Genomic DNA, 7105 nt, shown 5'->3' with positions numbered 1-7105 from the left:
TAGAGTAGAATATCTTTTAAAATAAATTGTCATGAAGATTTTACTTGTTAACAAAACCAAACAGTTAGATGCATGGATTTTGAAAGATCATTGTGATCTTGTTCTTGGCTAAATACAGAGGTAAGTTGCTCAATTTGCCATAAATTGATAATCAAGGTGTTTATCCCAAATTGCATTGATGATGATTTTTTCCCTAGAAATTACCATGAATAATAATGTTATTCTCAGAAATGGTGTAAAATATTGACTTTGTCTATAATGTGATTTTACTTAATTTTGCTTAAGTTTGCTTTGGTTTAGAACTTTAATCATTAGTTGGCTAATGAGAACTTTCCTTCATACAAAATAAATTTACTCTGACTTCATTGGAAACATTTTTTTCCATCCCCCGAGTCATGTTTTGGTTAGAAATCTTAGTCTATGGACATTTTCCACATATAAAAACCTCACTGACCTGAAAGTGATTCATATAGAATGTGTGCAGTAAGTAGAAGGAGATTCTGAGGAACTAATTGCCTATTTACCTATTTGCCTTAGTGCAGTGAATTTTCCATAATTATTTTACCTGTAGCCACAAAGCTGAATGAATTAGCCAGGCTGTAGCTGGTACTCTCTTCCCACACTCCCCATCACTACATTTATGTGTGGCTTCAGAATATTCACAATTCAAAGTGACAAAAGTGACAAATAGTTGTCTGACGTCAAGGGATTCAGCTGTAGTAAACTTTTAAAAAACCAACATTAGATTCCCATTGACTTCCGATGTCAATTTTGGCATTATCATGCTTAATGAGTTCAAACGGGAAATGGTTCAGTGTTTGTTGAATTGAATTGAGTTGAATTGTGCAAGGTCACAGGCATACCCCTGGTCTTTAAAAGCAATGTTCTTTCTACTAGGCTGTATGTAGTTCAGGGCTATATTGGGACAACCTCTAATTGGCTTGCAAGAGCTGATTGACAAACTTTCAGTGGGACATTTACATCTTAAAAACCAGGAAATGCTATAATTCAAGACCTGATTGACTGTTTTGTGATTATCTAAATTTAAGAAAGTGAAGGATAAAATATTAATAATGTAGATTAAACTTAAAAATGTGTTGTATGAACTTTTCTCCTTCGAACCAGTTGTCAAACATTTGCCAACACATTCCTCATTGTTCCTCTGTGGGCAGTAAGGTTACACTGACTCAGGTTCATCACTGATGTGTCTATATTTATAATTTCACTTGATTATTTAGAACTATGGTAGAGTTAGCTAGATTTTGGAATACCAGGATGAAAAGCAGAACTGGCTTGTTCTCAAAATTGCAAAACAAAGAGTTTGTCTTCAGATAATTTATATTATATTTCTAAAGTCTTTATCCACTCCCTCTCCTTCCACAGGAGCCCAATTCCCATCTCTCTCACTTTTACCAGTAGTCAAAAAAGGATCTGGAACTATTTGAATTTTTCACTATGGAGAATACTTTATTTAACTTGAGTTAAGGAAGTAAAGTTTGACTTTGGAATTTTAAGAGAATTGTCATAGAATTTTTGCTGTTTTGTGGTATTAGTAGTTACTGTTTGATAGGAGATCTACTGGATCTATAACTTCATCAATATAGGCTCAGGAAACTTCTTGTGTTCATTAACACAATTAATAACCAGAGATTCTTCTGCAATGTAAAGTACTGTCTGGAAGCATTGAAAAGTTAAGCAATCTGCCCAGAGTTATATAACATTTACCAGAAATAGTAAATTTTTTCCCTAAATTTCTTCTATGTCTTCCTTCTAATTAATATGCCAGGCTGCCTAGTAGTTTTTATATTTATATACATTTGAAAATTTGAATATATATATATGAACATATTTGCATTTTATTCACATTTTGTATTTGTGCTATATGATCTGTTCATGTGTCTATATTTAACGGTGTGCCCATATGTATAACTTAAATACTGCATCAATGAATGAACAATTATTATCAAATGTCTACTCTGGGACAGACATTGTGCTAGGTGCCAACATACAATAATAATGAACTTACAATTTGATAGTGGAGACCAAAAGTACATGTATCATTATAGAATAATTATAAATACAATAAATATAAGGTAGTTGGAAAGGAAAAGCACTAGAAGATGGGGCACAAGAAAAGGTAGATGAAGAAGGCAGTGCTTGGGCTATCTCTTGAAAGAACAAAAGAATTCTGTGAGGATAAGGTAAGGAACAGAATGCTTTCCAGATAAGGGGGACTATGTGGTGAAAGAAACTAAGAGTAAATTAATAAGCAAGAAAGAGATTAGTTTGTCTGGATCACAGAGTGTGGGAGGAGTATTGTCTAACTAGAAAAAAATAAGTTGTGTGTGGGTAATGAAAGGTTTTGAATGTTAAACAGATGTACGTCTTTTATTCTATTCTTGCTTGTCCTTTGTTTTCAAAGAGAATCAATAATATTATGGGTTGATGTCTTGACTTGACTGTGAACTGGATTTAAGTGAGGAAGATGCATAAGTGGTCAGTCTCTCTCTCTCTCTCTCTCTCTCTCTCTCTTCCCAGGTCATCAAAATCCAGTGGCAAGACAAAAGGTAAGATGACCAGTGATGCCTTGGGATGTAATTGATGACCTTGCCATCTTCAATGTCTGGCCAATCTCTAAGTGCTCCACAGCACCTGCTTCAACTAACTTTAAGACTATTTGGAACAAATTGTTCAGCCCCTTCCACTGGGAGAAGTCTTCAACTGCTTAAGACAAACACTCCTCTAACTCATCAATGGGTCTATGACCTGTTCATTACCCTCAACACATTTTAACCCATCTTCAAAGAGATACTTTACTGCAATGTGGCCACTGTCCATGCTATAGTTTCATGGGGCCACAGGTGAGCTATCCATAGTCATATGAAAAATTGCTCTAAATCATTACTTATTGGTGAAATACAAATTAAAGCATTTCTGAGGTACCACCTCACACCTCTCAGACTGGCCAATATGACCAGAAAGGACAATGATCAATGTTGGAAGGGATGTGGGAAATCTAGGACACTAATGCATGGTTGGTGAAGCTGTGAACTCATGCAACCTTTCTGTAGAGTAAGTTGGAATTACGCCCAAAGGGCAATAAAAATATGCATATCCTATGATCCAGAAATTCCACTACTGGGTCTATACACTGAAGAGATGATGAAAAAGGGTAAAAACATCACTTATACAAAAATATTCATAGTAGCTCTGTTTGTGGTGGCAAAAAAATCGAAATTGAGTGAATGACCATTAATTGGGGAACGGCTGAACAAAGTGTGGCATATGTAGGTTATGGAACACTATTGTTCTATTAGAAACCAGGAGGGATGGGAATTCAGAGAAGACTGGAGGGATTTGCATGAGCTGATGCTAAGTGAGATGAACAGAATCAGAAGAACGTTGTACACCATAACAGCAACATGATCAACCTTGATGGACTTGCTCATTTCATGAGTGCAACCATCAGGGACAAATTGTGGTATCTACGATGGAGAATACCATCTGTATCCAGAGAAAGAATTGTGGAGTTTGAACAAAGACCAAAGACTATTATATTTAATAAAAAGAATTATCTTATTATGTAAACTTGCTATCTCTTATATTTTATTTTTTTCCTTAAGGATATGATTTTTCTCTCAACACATTCAATTTAGATCAATGTATAGCATGGAAACAAGGTAAAGACTAACAGACTGCCTTCTGTGGGGGTTGGGGAGAGAAGCAAGATTTGGGGAAAATTATAAAATTCAAAAATAAATAAATTTATTTAAAATAAAAAAACTGTTGATTTTGACATATAGGAAAATTTGGAAGAGGGATGCATGGTAGGAGAAAGTTCTGTTTTGGACATGTTGAATTTGAGATGTCTCTGGAATATCTGCTTTGAAAGTTCTAGGGTGCAATTGTTATTGATGAACTGAAACTTAAAAGAAAAAACAAGAAGGTAGAATCCATGCTAAAGAATTTTGAAAGTTAATTAATGATATAAAAAAAATCCTAGAAGAGAGTAACTACCTAACAGTCTCTCTGCAAAGTTAAGACTCAGTGGTGGGGAGGGGGGAGGGATGAAAGTTTGATGTTTTTCTTTTCACAGGGATTACATGAATACCCTGAAGAAATGAAACTTGAGATAAAAAAATTTAAATGAAGACCAGAGGAAAGAATTGTAAGGAGAATAAATAATTTAGAAGGAAATAGTGATAAATCTTTTTTAAGTAATAGAGTCTGTGAAACTCAGACCAGATCAAGCAGAAATAAATGAATCTGAGATATCGAAGTAATATTAGAAGAAAATAAAATTATTTAAAAAAACAAGAAAACATAAAGTATCAGCTATCAAAAGAAAATGACCTTGAAAACAATTCAAGGAAAAATAATTCAAGAATTATTAGAACCCATGAAAACTAGGGTTAAAAAATCAGGGAACTCTATTTCAGGATTCATAAATGAAAACTGTCCCTAAGTATTAGAACCAGAAGGTGAAGTAAAAGTAGAAAGTGTCCACTGATCACTTCCAGAAAGAAAACTCCAAAAGAAAAGACAAAATAATGTTATAATCAAAATCCAGAACTTCTGGTTCAAAGAAAAAAGCTTACAAATATTTAGACAGAAGCTGATGAGGATCACAGCAACTTCTACACTTTCCAAGGATATCTTAGAATATGGCTTTACAGAAGACAAAATATATAGGCTTAGAATGCACAATAATTTAATTTGCAAATCAGTATAATTCTACAGGTAAAAGAAAATGTATCTTTAATGGAAGAGAACTTTTCAATAATTCCTGGCAAAAAAGACAAGATTGAGTAATACATTTGAATTGGAAACACAAAATTCAAGAGGCACCCAGGAAAGTCAGTTTATAGGAAAAATTAGAAGGGATTTTATAATGATAAAAGGTTGACATTTTAATAAGGGGAGAAGAGACAAATGTCTATTTAGAATCTTAATATCTTCAAAGTTCATTAAAGGAGTTAAATCAGAAAAACAGAGATCTTGAGAGAAGTCTGGTTCTTTCCTAAGAGTTTGAAGAGGAGAAAGGGAAATCAAAGTAAAAGGAACACATGAATACAAATTGATAGAAGAAGAAGGCAGAATTTCATATTTCTCATAATTGGGGTGGTTAAGAAAAATATTATATGAACACAAAGGAAGGAGAAGGATTTCCTCTTCCAATTTAACAATTAAGAGATCACTAGCAACTTTTGAGGGAGCAATTTTAGACAAATGTTAAAATTAGAAGCCAGACAAAGAGAAGCAGTGGTGTGCTTAGCTAATATGTGTAGTGTGCTCAGATTAAGGACTGGATTTATTAGTTTGCAGATTGAAGAGAATTAAGAAAGTGATGGAGAAAACAGTAACACTTAGGATTAAAATTAAAAGTGTACTGTGCTTACCTTTTGGGGGGCAAGGAGAACCAGTTGCTAAATATTTACCAACATATCACTGGATGAAAGGTAAATGAGAAGAGAGGGAGTAGAGGCAATGAGCATAGAATGCTTTTCGCTTTTCTTACAAGTTTGCTTGATTGATATAAGGTCGTTAGGTATAAGGTATGGTATATAGGGATGGTACTAGTTGTTGCTTTTCATTCCTGAAGAGGACCAAAATGGTACAACTATGTTAGAGTCAAGTTGCTGTGTGTCTGAATGTGACTGTTCAGACAAATGTGAACTTGGAATGTTCTGCCATAGATCAGGCACAAATAGTTCATGACATTAATTGAGGTAGATTTTCTGAATTTGTGTGTCTCATTTCTTTTGAGCCATTCTTTGCTTATAGAGTACAGTACTTTCTCTGTTAAGGACATGCCATGTTGGATGGTCCTATATTACATAATCAGTTCCAAAATTCTTAGGAGAGGCCTTAAGAATGTCCTTGGGCATATTTAACAGTTAGGAAGCAATCATTTGAAAGGAAGAGGGTAAAGTTTTGAGAGAGATGAAATTATTGAGGTGGTGGATAATATTTTGGAGAAGATGATAAGGGAAGGAATCAAGGGCATATGTAGAAGGGATGTCCTTTGCAAAAAATAAGCTCACATAATTATCAGAGACTGCAGCAGGAAGGGAGGAGAAAGCAGCAGGGGGGGGAAGGAGAGATTTGAGATGAAGAAGAAAAGAAGGAGCTTGTCTAATAAATGGTCTCAGTTTTCTCTGTAAGGTAAAACATGAGACTCTCAGCTGGAAGGGTAGGGGAAGGGAGAGTGTAGATGTGAGAATTTAAGAAAGAATCTAGATGACACAATATATAGTGGTTAGAGTTGAGGTTAGATTTCAAATCTGGCCTCAGACCAGTAAATACTGGACTATATCTATATGGCCTTGGGCAAAGCATATAATCTCTGCTTGCCTCAGTTTCCTTATCTATAAAATGAGTAGAATAATTGCACTTACCTATCAGTGTAATTGTGAAAAATCAAATGAAAGAGTATTTGAAAATCCCTTTACAAAACTCAAAGTGCATCATCATCATCATCATCAAGAAAAGACATGTTTAGTCTAGTTTCTGTGGGGAGTGAGGTAGATCATAAATTAAGGAGAGCTGAAAGCATTGTCTGGATGCATTGAGTGATCAGATGAAGTTGGATAATGTGAATTTATTCACATTCAACATGGTTGCATGATTTTCTCTAGCTCTATTTAGCATCCTGTGACTGGAGTAAAACAAGTTATTGGTGGGAGGGATGTGGAACAGGATCTGTCATTGGATGAACCAGGATAGGACAAGGAAGGAGGAACTTCAGTGTAGAGAACAGTGTGGACTTGAATTGGTTAACTTGAGGTTGGAGAAGAGAAGAAAGTAAAGTTAGAAAAGAGGTAATGGCCTGAGAAAGTACCCAGTGATGGTGGGATTAAACATTTAGATGAGTATAAAGAATGGGTTTAGGTGGGAAGAAATGATGGGGTATTATGGCCGTATAGAGAAATGTCAGTTTTTGATGAAAGTGGAACACTTGTGGGTAATGGTGAGATGCCATGTGTGACCATTCTGGTGTGTGCCTGAGGTGGAATGATGAATATTTGACATAATAAGATTAAAATGATACATATACTCTTTCTAAAGCTTGTTCTTATGGTGTTGTCTTTGGAAAAGTCTTCTC

This window comes from Macrotis lagotis, chromosome 4 (genome assembly GCF_037893015.1).
Source record: "Macrotis lagotis isolate mMagLag1 chromosome 4, bilby.v1.9.chrom.fasta, whole genome shotgun sequence".
Lineage (NCBI taxonomy): Eukaryota > Metazoa > Chordata > Mammalia > Peramelemorphia > Peramelidae > Macrotis > Macrotis lagotis.
This window is presented reverse-complemented; position numbering follows the sequence as displayed.